We start from the raw sequence: 19283 nt of genomic DNA on the forward strand, positions 1-19283 counted from the left end.
GATCCCTATGTGCAAGGTATAAGAGATATATATCCTATAACTTAGTTCTCTTTCCCATTCCAGACTGACATGACTTACAGAGGCCAGCACTACCTTTATTTTCTTGAGTTCTTTCTCTTTCAGTGAAGTCCCCCTTTGCCTTGCCCCTAAGCAAGTGGGACATGCCAGAGATGTTCCCTAGAAGAGATATTAAACTAATGATGGGTAAGAGTTAATGTACCAACATGTTGACTCACTTTTTCTTTGGGTGGGATGATTCTGAGACTTATGTTCAGTCTCCCAAAATTCCTCAGTGGAAATAAGATCTTATTGCTTAGAGTGATTCCTCAGAAAAGTTTGTTTTATCTCATTCATTTCATTGGCAGTTTTCCTTTCACGTCCTTTCCTCCTGTCTTAGTTTAGATGATTTAGAAGCAGAACTCAATACAAGTATCAAACACAAGTCATTTATTTGTGAGGCATAAGGGAATATTGGGAAGGGAATAGGGAAGTTAAGCAAGGGAGAAATCAGTCCATTCCAGTGTGCATTACTAAGCTAGCCACCACAGGATTTGCTTAACTCTGGGGTAAAAGGAAAACTCTTATCTCAGAGTTGTGTCAACCAAGGGAAGGGAAATCTGGGATTACACACCAACTCCCATAAATTATTGATGGAGTACTCTGGGTTTCATTTATTTTCCTGGTACTTGTGCCCCGCTAATTGCACATCAGAGTCATCTACATATTGGGGAAAGCTCTTATGCCTGGAGATGCAGATACTGTCCTTTGAAAAGTAGTATAATAAATATGTAGAAATAAGAAGGTTTGAGGATAATGGGTAGGATATTGGCATTGTTTGCAACACGTCTCCACTTGCCTGCAAATAAAGCCTGGAGTCTTTTCCACCAAATTACTTACACTGGAATTTTTATCTCAAGAGTTACTTTTTGGAAGGTCTTACACTAAGATAAGCATGAGTACTTGTGAAACTAGACAAATTGCCATACCACCTTATGTGTAGTAATTCAATTAAAATATGTGTGCTGAAATTATATTCTAGATAAAGTTCTAGGAAATGCTATTTTTCTTTATAGATATTTTGAGGGTTTTCTATAAAGATATTAATGTCACATGTAAATATAAAAAGTTTTATTTCTTCATTTCCAATCTGTTTGTCTTTTATTTAAATTTCTCTATTTCACTGACGAGTACTTCCAGTTTTACACTGAGTAAGAACAGAGAGAATAGACCTTCTTACCTTCTCACAGACCTTAGGGAGGAAAACATTCACTATTTCACCATTGCCTTGATATTATCTGTAAATTTATTGTATTTTCCCTTTATCATACTGAGTGAATTACCTCTAATTCCAGATGATTGCAAGTTTTTATTACTAATGAGGATTGAATTTTATCACATGATTTTCAGCATCAATGGACATTATCATATGCTTTTTTTGTTCCCTGTTAGTATGGTAGATTGTATTGATGGGTTTTCAAATATTGAGCCACCTTGTCATTCTCAGGATAAAGCAAACTTGATCATAATGTATTGCTATTTTTACATATGTCTGGATTTCATTTACTGATACATATTTTTATTATAGTTGATTTACAATGTTTCTGCAATTCATGTTGTATAGCCAAATAACCTATTTACTAATATTTTTTAGGATTTGTATCTATATCTATGAGGATTGGGGGTTGGTAATTTTACTTTTCTTGTGCTGTCTTTGATTTAGGTATCAGCATGTATTAGTTTTCTATTGCTGCAGAACAAATTACCACCCACTTAAGTGGCATAAAGCAATACTCCTTTAACATCTCAGAGATTTTTGGTGGGTGATTAAAAGACTGGGCAGAGCATAACTGGTTTCTCTGCTCAGGGTCTCAGAAAGCTGAAACTAAGATGTCAGCTGGGCTGCATTCTCATCTGGACTGTGGACTTCTCTTTTCAACTCAAATGCTGTTGGAAAAGTCAATTTCCTTTCATACATAGAGCCTATGAAGGCTGAATCTTCAAAATCAGCAGAAAATTATCTCTTTGGCACTACACCTTCTTTTAAAAGCTCATTTTATTAAGTCAGAAACAAGTCTAGCTAAACTCCCTTTTGATTTGCTCAAAGTTAAGAGATCAGTAACTTATCATAGGAATGGTCTTCAATCATTTATATAAACCACATTCACACTCCAGGAGAGGGGGTAATACAGGCCATGTACATCAAGAGTCAAAAAATCATAGAAATCAACTTAGAATTCTGCTTACCACATAAGTTTGGTCTCATAAAATGAACAGGGAATTTTTCACTCATCTTTTCTATAATAGATTGTGTAGAATTTTTACTACTTTTTACACGAATCCTTTCCAGAGTTTGCCAATAAAAACATCTGAGTTTGAAAATTTCCTATACAGAAGGGTTTTTTAGTATAAATTCAACTTCATTAAGAGTTATACATTCCTTATGTTCACCTATTTTATCTTGAATGGATTTTGTAGTCTGTGGTTTATAATAAATTGGATAATTTCATTGTTTTCAGAATTTATGGTTACAGAGTTGGTAAAATTCCCTCATTTTATGCCTGAAATCTGGAAACAGAAGTCTGTAGTGATATTAACTGTTTCATTCCTGATATTGGTTATATGGGTCTTTGGACTTTTTCACTTATCAGCTTGAAGTTTATAAATTTTACTGAAATCTTCAAAGAAATAGATTTTGGTTTTGATCTTTTTCCTATTGTTTTCTGTTTTCAATTTCATATATTACTGTTCTTTATAATTTTCTTTAGCCTCTTGCATTTTGCTCTGTTTTTGTAGTTTCTTAAGGTAGAATCTTATATTACTATTTTGAAAATTCTCTGCTATAAGCATTTAATACATCCCCTCATTGATCTGATTTAGAAGCATCCTGCAACTTTTGATATATAGAATTTTCACATTCTACCAACTCAAAAATATTCTAACTTTCCTTGCAATTTCCTCATTGACCAATTATTTTTCTCTAGTGTATCACTTCCAAGTATTTGATTCTTCTGTTTGATTCTTTTAATTTCTAGTTTAATTCCATTACATCAATACATTTTTTATAATTTAAAATTATTTTAAATTTGTCAAGATATATGTTATTGCCCTGAATATGGCCCATCTATGATAATGTTCCACATTCACTTAAAAGGATGAGTACTCTATTGTTAATGAATTGAATACTCTGTAAATGTCAACTAGATCTCCTTGGTTAATGGTGTTATTCAAGCCTTCTATAACTTTATTTTCTGTCTATTTGTTCTATTTATTACTGAGAGAAAATTTTGACATTTTCAAAAGTAATTGTGGATTTGCCTATTTCTCTTCTCAGATTGTCAGTTTTTGTTTCAGATATTTTGAAGCACTATTAGGTACTATATTAATTTTATGCCACTATAAGATTTTACCAAAAAACTTAATGAATTAACAGAAATTTTTTCATAGTTCTATAGGTCAGTTTGGCTCTGATCCATGTTTTGCATGGCCAAAATTAAGATGTTATCCAACTGGGGTCTTACTGGAGGCTCTGGGAAGAGTCTCCTTCCAAACTCAGTCATGGTGTTGACAGAATTCAGTCTCTTGAAACTATAAAACAGAGTCCCCTTTTCCTTGCTGGCTGACAGCTTGGGGATGCACATGGTCCTCTACATTTGACAGCCATCAACATCAGCTAAAATCTTTCTTATACTTGGATTATCTCTAACTTCTCCTGTTGCATCTCTTGACTCTAGCCAGAAAAAAAAATCTTTTTTTTTTTCCTTCCCCCTAAGGGTTCATGTGATTGGATTAAACTCACCTGGATAATTCAGCATAATTTCCCTATCTAAAGGCCCATAACCTTAATTACAGCTTCACAATACTTTTTGCAATTGAATGTAATATATTCACAGAATTGAAGAATTTAGACATGGATATCTTTGGGAAGGGCTATTCTGCTTACTACATGTATTCATGAATGTATAATTACATCCTTATGATGACTTGGGCTTTTAATCATTAGACAATATTGCTCTATATCCATTTTAATTTTTCCTTAGGACTACCTTCATAATTATCAAGCCTACATTGCATTCTTTTGATGGTTTACTTTTTTCCATTTTCTTACTATCAACCTATATCACATTATTTGAAGTGAGTTTCCTGTAGACAATATATAGTTGAATCACTGGTTTTATTCATTCTGTCAATCTCTATTATTTAACTGGTTTATGTAGACCATTTACATTTGGTTTAGTATCAATATATTTTGATTTAGGTCTATGATTTGTGTGTTTGTTCCTCCTGTTCTCTGATAAGAAAAGAAGGTTGCCCTGCTTCAGAGTTTTAGGCTCCTATAGGTTCACAGTGCTGTTGAAGCAATGAGATTACCTGTGGGCTGGGGCATGAGAAAATGGAAAATATAAAAAGGATAATTTCCTTAATTTCTTTTTTTTAATTTTTTTATTTTATTTATTTATTTATTTATTTATTTATTTATTTATTTATTTATTTATTTATTTTTTATTTTTTGTCTTTTTGCTATTTCTTTGGGCCACTCCCGCGGCATATGGAGGTTCCCAGGCTAGGGGTTGAATCGGAGCTGTAGCCACTGGCCTACGCCAGAGCCACAGCAATGCGGGATCCGAGCCGCGTCTGCAACCTACACCACAGCTCACGGCAACGCCGGATCCTTAACCCACTGAGCAAGGGCAGGGACCAAACCCGCAACTTCATGGTTCCTAGTCGGATTCGTTAACCACTGCGCCACGATGGGAACTCCAATTTCCTTAATTTCTTAGTACTGTTATTTATTTTTCCCTTTTCTCAAACCAGAACTAATAATCCCTCTCTCTCTTTCTCCCTTCCTCTCAGGTTGCAAACACCTATCTCATTTTCCCCACTCATTCTCCATTCATCATTAGCAACACGGCCAATCTCTCATTTCTCCAAGTTCTTAATCACAAAATTAAGATTATAAAAAGTAAGATTATATTTTAATAAAACCCTTATCTCTTGCTTATCTTGCTAATTTAACACTTTTCATTTCCCTCTGTTTAAATTCAGTCTCCTAAATATTGTTAGATATATTTTTAAAATTCTGTTAATGAGATTCAATAAAAAAAAAATCATGCTTTTTTACTTTATCCATTTCAATTTTCCTTTTTCACTCCTCTTTGCAAACTTTAATATACACATTTTACTGAAATTGCTGTTAATATTATCAATGATTGTCTATGACTGAGTCAGTAGTCTTTCCTCTGCTTGCATAACCCTTTTCACTTGTACAATCTTATTATGTGTACCACATTCTTCTTGAAAGAACCCTATCTCTTGGTTTTATTACTCATTATTTTTATGTTTCTCCAAACTTCAAAGAGGAATCAAAATATCCCTCAACGTTTGATCTCTTTACACGAAGTTTACATTTTTACAATGAGATTTTTTTTTTTTCCTCACAATTACACATGGAAATTGTGAGAGAAAATCAATGGCTTTTTATCTTGATCAAAACAATATTTAGCAAGGCTTCAGAGGTAAATATTTTTTTAAAAAATGTTATTTGTTTTTTTTTTAAGTTAGATCAGGACATTTAAAATTACTTGGAAATAGTATTATAGCAAGCATTACTTTGTAAATACAAAAGGACTATACTGCTTTGATAAGTAATGAAGAACATAGAACTCGTTGATCACCTAAAAAGACAGAAGTTGACACAGCTAGAACTAGCGAGTGAAGTTTCAAGTATGCATCTGGGCCTGAAGTTATTTGTAAACCATATGTGGTATTATTGATATCAACAAAAAGAAAAGCATTTTACTAAGCTAAAGCTATGTCAAATTTGGATTGCAAAGAGATTAACAGCAATAATTGTCATAAATAAAAAGATTTTTACAAGAAATCAATAATAAACTAAGCTTAAATCACAAAGTAAGGATTCAGGCAAAAAATAAATTAAAAATTCTTCTCTGTAAAGGTCATTAAGTAATGGGGAGAATTAATTAGGAGATTTTTAAAAACCTGAGAAGTCTTATTACTTCAAGGTTTTAAATAACAGGATTGGCATCAATCTGGATGAGCAGGCATAAGCACAGGGCACAGGGTTGAGTTAAGTAGATTCTTCAATTTTGTACTGGTATATGCTATAAGCCAGGACAATTACCATGAATTCATAAATGACATGGTTAGGATACACCAAAAAAAAAAAAATAAGAATAAATGGAATAGATATAGAACATTATTTAAAGGAAATATTTTCATTTCTGAATTTTTTAGATATTCAGTGAATATGTAAAAATTTCTATACAAATCTATGTCTAGGTTATATAAACACTTGTAAAGCTTTCACAATTGTGTGACAACACAATTTCCTTATAAAATTCTTCTGTTCTTTTATGGTTGAGCCAATACCATTGGAAGGCAATCTCTTTATTCCTATTTCATTTTTCTTTTTTTTTTATTATAACCAATAATCTAATTAGAGAGGAAATGTGTGTGTATCTGTGTGTGCATCTATGTGAGTGTGAGTGTGTGACTGGGGCCAAAATTATTATTATTAGTAGGGTATTGTTCTTAAATTAGTAATATTTTTTTTCCACTGGGAAATAAAAATAAATAAATCTACTTCTCAGGCTTTGAAAACAATTAAGAGGATCATGTCACTGACCTAGAGGTGAAAAACTCTGCCTCCTGTGAGCTCAAACCTTTGATCTGTCCAACTAACTAACAATATTATTTTTGACAGAGATCCAATAAATTTCTAATCTGGCATCTATAAACCACTTATAGCCATAAGCAATCCTCCCAGGCAGCCTTATTCTGTATTTATGAATCCTTTAGGAGCAGATTTCTTACAATATCTCCATTTTATCAGAATAGGGGAGAGGCTGAATATCAATTTATTTTCTTTTTTTTTTTTTATTGTCTTCAGATACATGTAACCATATTCAAAGAAGAATTGGGGAGAAAAAGTAAAACTCATTCACAATCAACTGCCCCTTTCTTCCTAAGCAAATCACCGGGGACTTCACTAATCGGCATTTGTAGGATGAGGCAGCAAATGTATTGGCTGAATATTTTGGCTTTAAAGAGCCTGAGTAAACCTTCTTAGAGAATACAAAGTGCTAGAACTCTGAAGGATACAACACTATGAATAAATTTCAGAGACTTTTACACGGAGGAAAACATGACATTCTGAATGACAAATTATTTTGTTCTTGACATTCCTAGAATCCAGTAAGTTTAACAGTAAGAGCTTACTTTGAGGATAAAACATTGTTGCTAATTAAATAATAACTTTTAATAGCTCAATGCAGCAGTTGCAGGGAGAGGGAGGGAAATTACCATGGCTTCCAGCTGTCAGTGCTATACTTTTTTTCTCCTTCTTTTATTTAACCACAGATAAGCTTACAATGGCTTGTAGCAAAGTAAGAGATCCAGGGCCTAATCAGAAAGGAAAGTATTCCCTTGATAAGAATTACTATAATAATCAATTTCTAACCTTAGTGAAGAGATTCCAGTTTAAAGTTTGCACCTTTATTACTTACTGTGTCCAAAGTTTATATGCTAGCCTTCAACATTTTCCCTGCATCCAAAGGACATTTCAGCTTTTTATGCTAATAAGTATTGAAAAGCAAATTAAGGAGCCATTATATGAAAAACTGACCTAAGAGATCGATAAGCAGAGCAAATCATCAACTGAAAGAATTTCAAAACATAAGGATTTTTAAAAAATAAACTAAGAAGAGGATGAATTATAATAAAGTAAAATGTAGAGAATTTCCACTAGGCTGCACTCAGAAAAGGCATAGATTCACATTCACCAGTAATTTAATTGTGTATGGAGGTATACAATGAACTCTTTTTGGTATGGCAGCAAAAAATAACTTGAATCTCTTGCAGTGTTTCAAGTATCTGTTTCATTGCATTAGCACACTTATACCATTTTCATAATATATACACATACATAAAAACCACTTTTGTTCTGGAGGACAATGACTAAATGAGGAGTTCATTCATACTCATTTAGAATCTTCTATAATTAAATGTTGCCTCTTTTATTACTATCCCAAATATTATGGTCACTTACTTGCTATTATATATTTATTAATGTTTTATTTAATAGCTTTTAGGATATGACATTTCTAGAGAGCTTGTCCTTATTCATTTATTTAAGAATTATTTATTAAAAGTGAACTAAATACAGATATAGTTCCAGCATCTAAATATATAGTGGTGACTAAAATAGAGAAGCTTCTGATCTCAAGGAAGTTCCAGTTTTACATAGACCAGTCAAGAACCCTTGAAAAGTTACTATTTTCTTTATTTTTTAAATACAATTTATATTAAATATTACCTAATGTTAATATGCGATGATACCAGAAGCTTTTATATATGGAGATAGCAGAGTAGGAAGACCCTAAGCTTACCTCCTCTCATGCGAATACCAAAATTACAACTATTCACAGAACAACTATTGATGAGGAAAAATTGGAACACTAACAGAAAAGATCTTCAAAAACTAAGGGTACAAAGAAGGAATCACAATCAGAAGGATAAGAGAGATAAAGGTGCTGTAGTTAAGACTCATACCCTTAGGTGAGCAACACACAAATTGCAGAGGTTCCCCCCAAGGTGAATTGGGCCTAAGCTCCACATTGGGCTCTCCAGCCTGGAGAGTCCTGCTCTGGGAAGATGAGATCCCAGAATATTTGGCTTTGAAGGTCAGTGGGGCTTACATTAGGGGAAGCCCAAGGACTATAGGAAATAGAGAATCCACTTTTAAAGGGATCACACAAAATTTCACATGCTGCTGGACCCAAGGCAGAAGCAGTAATTTGAAAGGAGCCTGGTTCAGACCCACCAGATCTTGGAGGCTTCTGGAGGGCAGAAGGTAAGTGGAGCTCACCCTGGAGAACCAGACACTGGTAGTAGCCATTCTGGGGACCTTGTTCTACCATGTGGACTCTGCTGCTGGCAAGTGCCATTTTGGAATTCTCCTCCTAGATTATTAGCTATTCGCAATGAGACAGAGACCCACCCATCAATTTGCAGGTACCAGTACTGGGACCAGGGACACCTCAGGCCAAGCAACTGGTCAGGTGGAGACACAGCTCTTCCTACCAGTAGGCCTGCCGCCTTAAGATCTCCTAGCCCAACAGCTGCCCCAGGTCCTGAACCGGTTCACCAGAGGGCCCCACACACCAGTGCACCCACACTACAACCAAGAATACTCTACTTGGCAAAGATTTCATTCAGATTTGATGGAGAGATTAAAATTTTTGCAGATAAGCAAGAGCTGAAAGTGTTCACTACTACCAAGCCAGTTTCACAATAAATGATAGACTTCTCTAAGTGAAAAAGAAAAGGTCACAACTAGAATCATGAAAATTACAAAAAGAAAAATCTCACTGGAAAAGGCAAATATACAGTAAAGGTAATAAATCAGCCACGTATGAAGCTAGTACGAATTTTTTTTTTAAAAATAGTGAAATCATCTATATCCATGATAAGTAGTTAAAGGAGGAGTAAAATACTGCATTTGAACTTAAGGAGATCAACAACTTAAAATAATTACATATATATATATATATGTTGCTATGCACAGGGGGAAATAGAGTCGATAATTTTGTAATCTTTCTATGGTAAAATATTGTAACCAGACATCAGGTAATTATTTTGAAATGTATGGAAATAACAAATCATTAAAAATAGTGAGTTGGTACCCAAAAGTGTAACAGGAACTAAAGTAATGCTGTAGGTCAATTATACTTCAAAAAGAAACTAAAAAACTCAGAGAAAAAGAGATCAGATTTGTGGCAACGAGAAGTGGTGATTAGGTGGGTGGGGGATTGGCTGAAGGTGATGACAAGATACAAACTTCCATTTATAAGAGAAATAAGTACTAGGGATAGTATGATAAATTAACACTGCTTTATGATATACATGGAAGTTGTTAAAGAGAGCAAATCCTAACATTTCTCATCACAAGAAATAAAAAGGTTTACTATTTATTTAACTTTGTACCTATGAGATAATTGATTTCACTAAACTTGCAGTAATCATTTCATGATATATGTCAGATTATTATGCTGTACACTGAAAACCTGTGCTGTGTGTCCATCATATCTCAATAAAGCTAGAAGACATTTTTTAGTTTCTATGTAAAATCAAGATTCTTCTAGTTTAAGCAGATCTATCAATGACAGTATTTAATAATTTGAAAGTTTTCACCTAATATTTAATATATATCTGAAATTGTGAGTATATAAGAATTGTTTGATTAATGATTGTTCCTTAACTCACTTAATTTATATATCTCTTACATGTCTAAGAAGCATTTAGAACAGATTGAAAAGAGGTCCATCACAGAACTAGAACAAATAATCCAAAAATTTATATGGAACCACAAAAGACCCAGAATTGCCAAAGCAATCCTGAGAATCAAAAACCAAGCAGGGGGCATAACTCTCCCAGACTTCAAGAAATACTACAAAGCCACTGTCATCAAAACAGTGTGGAACTGGTATCAAAACAGACAGACAGACCAATGGAACAGAATAGAGAACCCAGAAATAAACCCTGATACCTATGGCCAATTCATCTTTGACAAGGGAGGCAAGAATAAAATGGGAAAAAGAAAGTCTATTCAGCAAGCATTGCTGGGAAACCTGGACAGCTGCATGCAAAGCAATGAAATTAGAACACACCCTCACACCATGCACACAAATAAACTCAAAATGGCTGAAAGACTTAAATATAAAACAAGACACCATCAAATTCCTGGGAGAGAACACAGGCTAAATACTCTCTGACATCAACCTCATGAATATTTTCTCAGGTCAGTCTTCCAAGGCAAGAGAAATAAAAGCAAAAATAAACCCATGGGACCTCATCAAACTGAAAAGCTTTTGCACAGCAAAGGAAACCCAAAAGAAAACAAAAAGACAACTTTCAGAATGGGAGAAAATAGTTTCAAATGATACAATGGACAAAGGCTTAACCTCTAGAATGTACAAGCACCTTATACAACTCAACAGCAAAAAAGCCAATCCCTCAATAGAAAAATGGGCAAAAGACCTGAATAGACATTTCTCCAAGGAAGATATACAGATGGCCAACAAGCACATGAAAAAATGCTCAACATCGCTGATTATAAGAGAAATGCAAATCAAAATAACCATGAGATACCACCTCACACCAGTCAGAATGGCCCTCACTAATAAGTCCACAAATAACAAGTGTTGGAGGGGTTATGGAGAAAAGGGAACCCTCCTGCACTGTTGGTGGGAATGTAAACTTACAGCCACTACAGAGAACAGTTTGGAGATACCTTAGAAATCTATACAGAGAACTACCATACGACCCTGCAATCCCACTCTTGGGCATCTATCCGGACAAAACTCTACTTAAAAGAGACATATGCACCCTCATGTTCATTTCAACACTATTTACAATAGCCAAGACCTGGAAACAACCCAAGTGTCCATCAACAGATGATGGTTTCACGAAGATGTGGTATATATACACGATGGAATACTACATAAACAAAGAATGACATAATGCCATTTGCAGCAACATGGATGGAACTAGAGACTCTCATACTGAGTGAAATAAGTCAGAAAGACAAAAACGAATACCATATGATATCACATACAACTGGAATCTAATATACAGCACAAATGAACATCTCCACAGAAAAGAAAATCATGGACTTGGAAAATAGAATTGTGGCTGCCCGGAGGGAGAGGGAGGGAGTGGGAGGGATCGGGAGCTTGGGTTTATTGGATGCAACTTGGAATGGATTTACAATGAGATCCTGCTGAGTAGCATTGAGCATTGAGAACTATGTTTAGATACTTATATCGCAACAGAACAAAGGGTGGAAAAAAAAATGTATACATGTAAGTGTAACCTGTTCCCCATGCTGTACAGTGGAAAAAAAATATAAAAAGAAAAAGAAAAAAGGTCCAGCAATCATATTTGCAATGTATATAGTTAATTGCATAAAACTCAAAAGTAATAACCAGATACATAGATAAAAGTTTTCTCTTATTAAAATTTAAACTTGGATTATAATTTTTCATAAAAAATCACTTATTTTAATTGGTTTTTATAAAGCATTTGAATTTTTAATTCACATTCTGATTGCTAACTGCTGCTACTGGCCCTAATTGAGGGCTTCATTATTTGTCATTTGGAGTATACTAACAGCATCCAAACAGATCCCTTTCACCACCAGGCTCTGACATCTAAACCCAGTCTATGTACTATATAAATATGCTATTTCCCTATTCAAAAGTTATCAGTGATTTTATATCGCATACAGAATACCCATCCATGGAAGTTCCTTATCTAGCAATTTCTTAGGCCTCAGAAGTCTGAAACATGAAAAATGCAATCAAAGCCTGATATAAAGTGAAGTTATAACTTAATTATTGTTAACTTTATTTATTTATTTAGTCTTTTTAGGGCCGCAGCCACAGCACATGGAAATTTCCAGGCTAGGGCTCTAATTGGAGCTGCAGCTGCTGGCCTATGCCACAGCCATAGTAATGCCAGATCTGAGCCGCCTCTATGACCTTCATCACAGCTCATGGCAATTCTGGATATTTTAACTCACTGAGTAAGGCCAAGGGCAAAACCCATGTCCTCACAGATACTAGTCAGGTTTGTTACCACTGAGCCACAATGGGAACTCCAATTATTGTTAACCTAGATGTATAATCTAAAGAAATAATATATCAACAAAGAAGATGCTAGGGGAATACACAAGTAAATCCAGTGTATTCAGAGAAAGGTTTTGGAGTCATGAAAATATAACAGATTCCAGGTAGGTGTTTTGTGAAGAACTGAGAATAGATGGAGATATAGACCATATATGTGTGTGTTTGTGTGTGTGAATATAGTTTATGTATATGGTAAATATACATAAAATGAAACATGAGACAACTGTGTCAAGGACATCATTTTTTTAAAATTTTTGCCTTTTTAGGGCCACATGTGTGGCAGATGGAAGTTCCCAGGCTAGGAGTCAAATCGGAACTTCAGCTGCTGGCCTATGCCACAGCCACAGCAATGCCAGATCTCAGCCATGTCTGTGACCTACATCACAGCTCAGGGAAATGCCAGATCCTTAACCCACTGAGCAAGGCCAGGGATCAAACCTGCATTCTCATGGATACCAGTTGGGTTCATTACCAGTGAGCCACAATAAGAACTCCAAGGAAAAGAATTCTTTCTTGATACAACCAGATCAACATCCAGAGTAACACAGTTACCATACATTCTCCCACATCTATACCTGCAGCAAGGCAATGAAAGCCAATGAAAACTTTCTGTATGAGTGATGAGATTCACTCTACAGAGTAGGCATAGGATAGAGAAGAGCAGACCTTCTGTTTTTATATAGGAAAGAGGTATGTGCTTCTCTCCCAAAAAGATGAAATCACTTTTGCTCTATGCAGATGAAATATAAAGGACTTTTGTGTCTTATGCTAACTTTTTGGAACAAAACTGCATATCTCTAAGATCTAGATAAGTCCCAGTATCAAAACAGATGTTTCCAAAAACTGGGCTTCATCCCATCGGCATGCAAATATCTAGAGGGATAGTGCTTCAGTTTTTCTGGTACCTTGGGAGTTTAATTTAGGAGCTTAGTCCAGGCTATAAGCAATAGCAATCTCAGGTAGACAACAAGTTTTATTACTTTTTTTTGGATCGGTGCAATTAACTAGATAAATGTCTACAACTCGAATTCTCTTGGTATGAGAGGAAAAAAATGTTTATACAAGAGAAAGTAAACATTCCTTACATTTCTGTTGTATACATTTCCATATCGAAAGAATCTAGGGCTTTTCTTAAGAGCACTGAGAAATCTCCATATTTGATTTATTCTATTTCAGAGCTAGAATGGTGCATCGGTCTTCATCATAGCCTGGATGAAATGTTAATTAAAGTGTAGCATCTCTCTATGCCAAGCAAAGTCTGATTATAATTTGATTTCCTCTAAGCCATGGGAATAAATACACTTATTAGAATACCTATTTCAAGTCTCTTTGCAATTTATTTTTATCACATTACTACATAAGTGACTTACTTTTCTATACAATTCTCTTGAAAATTGGTCAGAATAAGACACACCAATGAATATAATCATTTCTAGATACACCTAATTAAATCTAGCTTCTGGACTTAGAAAACTACAAACTAAATTATAAACCCTCCAATCTGACTAACGTTCAGTTTTTCCTAAATAAATAAATGTTCAACTTTCTCCCTGAAAGGGTCCATATTTTACAGAATGGGTAGAATTTTTGGAATGGTCATATCAATCTTTCAGGTTCCCATGATCTCCTTCACCTAACCGTAATAAAATATCTTCTAGACATATTGATAAAGGTCCTGACCAGGTTTATTTCAAAATTTCCATTCTAATTATTTTGACTTCATCTTCAAAATGTTCTCTCTTAATTGCAGCAGTTATTTTCTAAAATCTAGGTTTTATGCTGCCCAAGACTACTCAGGATCATACTTTCTACTTCTAAGCCTATATTACCTGGAGGATACAGACCCACAGGTGTTCTCTTCTGCTCTGTTTTGGGGAAAATTATGCTCAGAGACTGAGATTGTCTTTGTCAATTCTTTAGGTAATGCAGGTTCACTGTGGGAATTATAATGTCACAAGCTTCTAGCATACTAGATAACATCTCTTAATAAGCCAATAAAGAAATAACATATTCCAAACCAATGATAGATTGATTTCCTTATTGTCCCAGGCAATGGAGGATGAAAGGAATAAATTTAGTTTGGGGTATACCTTTCTAGAAATAGGTTCTCAAGAGAGAGGCTTAGCCAATGGAGAGCTGAGCGCTCGCAACTAAATGACTCCCAGCTGAATGGCATAAAAGAAAGTCTCTGTTTCTAGAGCACATTGCTAGGGATTGAAGGTGCCAATGCTGGCTGGCAAGATAACTTCCTTCATGGGGTCCCTGCACAGTTTCTAGCACTGCCAAGCAAAGATTTGGCTTACCACAACAGAAGCTAACACCATGAGGTCTTTATAGAGCAAGAATCATCTTGCCTAGACTGAACATGATGAAATAGTTCTCACAGACTCTGGGCATTTATAGAGTAAATATCTCTTCAACACAGTTCTTCTTTATAGGTTCTTACTGATAAGCCCCCAGCAGCACCCCTCAGCAGCTGAGCTACAGAGCACCACAAATGTCAACAATGACCTGTCAACACAACACTTTCACTTTTATATTAAAACAAACTTAATTATGAACAAGTGGATTTGAAATCATACCAAACCATTATAAAACATCTTCCTCTCAAATATTTTTTCTGTGTTGTGCCCTTCTTTATGAGATTAACCTAACAGTCTCCATGGAAACAAGGCTGTAAATGAACTCATGGTTTTCTGGTAATGCATATTAACTCGCTCATTGAGAGAACATATGTGTACCTACCATGTTCAATGTGAACAACATGCACATGGTTTCTAACTATATGTATATAACATACAAACCACCCAGAATGATATGTTTTTGAACAGAAGATTCTCAATCATTAATTAGAGGATTATTAGGAACATTATAAAGGAGTAACAGTGTAACTGAGTGACTGTGTGTGTGTACGTGTGTATACATGGGTGCACTCATGTGCACTCATACACGCACAAGCATTATGTTCTTTTATTCTTACTGGAGGCCTCCATGGTCAAAAATAACATCTAGCTGGATTTCTATTTGCACACACAAACCAGACATATTAGTAGAACTTGAATTTGGCTTTGTTCTTTTTTTTCAGAATATTGCTTCCAAACTATCTTATTATAAATGTAAATTCTCAAAGGTAGAGCTCATTAGCTTTGTACTCTATTTCTTCTTTCAAATTATCCATTGCCATCATTGGTACCATATAGTGTTAGTCTTCTATGGTATTAATTTTTTCTAATCATTAAAAAATAACGTCCAATGAAGGAAAAAGATAATATATCTACGAAGAATAAAAAATGATCATAAGCACAAGCACTAGCATTTCATGCTTTATTATTTATCCCATGTAAATGCAAAGTCTAAATAAATTTTTTTATATTTCTTAACATTTTACCTATATTGGACATCTTGGTCAGTTGGTTGAAGATGAATTGTTTATGTATGTCTTTTTTATTTCCTTACAAATTTTTGTTCACTGTTATGTGAAATGCTTTTGTTGGTGTCACTGTTGAAAATATGACCTATGAAGCTAATAAAGGAATATTAAAATTTTTTTCCTATCAATATTACAATGAATGACACTTTAGAAAAATTACTGTTATGAACTTTTTAAAATAAAAAAAACCTGACATTAAAAGTTGAATTTCTTCGGAATTCCCTTCTTGGCTGAGCAGTTAACGAACCTGACTATGATCCATGAGGGATGCAGGCTTGATCCCTGGGCTCACTCAGTGGGTTGAGGTTCTGGTGTTGTTGTGAGCTGTGGTGTAGGTGGTAGATGCAGCTTGGATCCCACATTGCTGTGTCTGTGGCATAGGCCAGCAGCTGTAGCTCTGATTCGACCCCTAGCCTGGGAACTTCCATATGCCACTACTGTGGCCCTAGAAAGCAAAAAAAAAAAAAAAAAAAAAAAAAAAGTTGAATTTCTTAATGTAGTTCTGAATTGAGAATAATGTTCTACAAGTTTTAACAAGGTACATATTTAAACTTTTGTTTGTAATTTTCAATAATTATTTTAAGTTATATATTACTGTTTTGTTTCTAAATTAAAGGTAAATAAGCCTTTAATTTATATGCTTAATTTCTCCCATACCACTGAAATTATCTATCATAAAATTCATTTTTAATATTTGCAAAATATGAAGAGCACTGACATTTAACATTTCATAATGTTTGCCAGTTTTATATGGTACTTATTAAAAATAGTTTTTTGCTAACGTGGATGATAAATGTTTAGCAATGATGGCTGTTTTACTAAAAATATTTTGCTCCTCTCTTACTTGTTAAAAAAAAATTCAACAAATTCACACTTTAAAATAGATAATATATCTAATAGATACCCTTCAATGTGAGCTTCCATATTCAAATATGCTTGAAATAAAGATGGTCACATAACTTGATATAAACTTTAACTCATCCCTTACTTACCTATGAAATATGAAAATAATAAACATTTGTCATATTAACAAATAGTTTCTCTAATGTGCAGCTTAACACTATGAAATGAATTATCTGGAAAGCTGTATATAATGAGAAAACGACCTGAAAAACCCCTGTTTTTTTTGCCTTCAACAGAATAGCATTCTGCACTTTGAAAATGCCATTGTCTAGATTTTACCCCAGATATGTGGAATAAGTAGAGCTGAAATAAACCATATATATGGTTTACATCTATATTAAAGGTATTTATATATATTATGTATGTGTGTATGTGGAGATATATATATGTATATATGTGTGTATATATATATATATATATATATATATATATATATATATATAGAATGTGTTATTTCTGATTACAGCCAGGTTTGATTAGAAATAGATGCATTTCCATTTCTAATATAAACTTTCATGAAAATGTATACTTTTGTTGACTACTAAACCTGGGTAACAGAAAACATTTTTCCATGTGAATTCATGTTATAAAAAATGTACTTTTGTCAGAGATTGAGTACAAGTCAAAATGGCCCTGAACACGTCTATTCAGTACTTTAGCGGAGATATATTACAAATATCATAAACATCAGATCACACTGAAATAAAACTAGAATTTCTTCAAAAAAACAAAGAATTATCCTCCCATTTGGAAACTTATACACTTCCTATCAAACATCACCTAGGCAGAAAGAGAAAGAGAAATATAAAAAAATAAACTCATGGACTTGGAGAACAGACTTGTGGTTGCCAAGGGGGAGGGAGAGGGAGTGGGATGGACTGGGAGTCTGGGGTTAATAGATGCAAACTATTACATTTGGAGTGGATAAGCAATGAGATCCTGCTGTATAGCACAGGGAACTGTATCCAGTCACTTGTGATGGAACATGATGGAGGATAATGTGAGAAAAAAAATATATATATATATACACATATGATTGGGTCACTTTGCACTACATTAGAAATTGAAAGAGCACTGTAAATCAGCTGTAATGGAAAAAATAAAAATCACAAAATTAAAGAAAAAAATAACCTCAAAAACAACATTTATCAAAATTTGTGGGTACAATTTAAAGGGATGAGATGAAGTATATTTATTGCACCTAACACTTTTATCATTAAAAATAAAAGAATATAAATATCTGACTTAAATTCATAGCTCAGAAATCACAAAAAAGAACAATTGAGGAAATCTAAAGAAAACACAATGAAGGAAATAAAAATTTAAGAAGCATTGCTTAATAAGGTTCAAAATCATAATTAATTTAAAGATTTAATTAATAAATAAAATACTTGTTCATTGAAAAAATTAATGAAATAGACAAACTGCTAACTAACTTGACCAATGGGAAAAGAAGGTGCAAATATATAAAAGAAGAAATAAAAGGGGGCAAATAACTCTTAAAACAGAAAAATTATAAAAATTGTAAGAGCCACTTTAATGACCACTAAATAAAAAAAAATCATTTAAATGAGATATATGATTCCTTAGGGAAAAGCAAAGATCTAACGTTAACCTTATTTGAATTATAATACTTACATGGATCAAGTTTTCATTTAAAAATTTTAGGAAAAAGAAAGAACTTAAAAAAAACTGTTTATAGTGTACATTTCCTTTATCCCTTCAGATTTACTCACCATCCTCTGCAACCATAATATCTGCACAAGGAAGTGATTCATTACTGACCACACTAATGATTCCTTTCACCTCTAATTTCTGGAGCTATTCTTGAATCTAGCCCCATGCTTTTCTCTGTCTATGAACATGACCATACAATGAATCTAACGAAATGATGGGTTTCAAAATACTGAATTATTCTTACATGCTTAATTCAAACATCATTTAGCATGATGGATATTTATACTGATTTTATTGTGTTATTGGTTTCTATTTGTCTGTACTGTAAGATTCTCAGTATTTAAAGGAAAAAAAATTTATCATGAAAAATTCAAACATGTAAAAGGATAACCCATTCGCCCATCACTCATCTTCCATAAATATTAATATCCTGTCCTTTTATATCATCTATAACTCCTCCCACTCTGCAGAACTTTGCTCAATTATTGTCATTATTAATATAGTGTTATTTTCAGGTAAATATGTATATATTGAGAGACAAAAATTTCCTGTTCTATGTTCAAAGATGC

The 19283-nt window shown here is 33.8% G+C and overlaps 1 long non-coding RNA gene across 3 annotated transcripts in view; it reads right to left on the minus strand.

Annotated features, from left to right (window-relative positions):
- The window catches only part of LOC106506546 (uncharacterized), a 1093182-nt gene that overhangs the window by 701795 nt on the left and 372104 nt on the right, over positions 1-19283 (minus strand). The gene's annotated exons all lie outside the window — the stretch shown is intronic.

Source organism: Sus scrofa, chromosome 1 (genome assembly GCF_054392235.1).
Source record: "Sus scrofa isolate SSC_HxYL_T2T_F1_AM1 chromosome 1, Sscrofa_HxYL_maternal_Yorkshire_Landrace_v2.0, whole genome shotgun sequence".
Classification (NCBI taxonomy): domain Eukaryota; kingdom Metazoa; phylum Chordata; class Mammalia; order Artiodactyla; family Suidae; genus Sus; species Sus scrofa.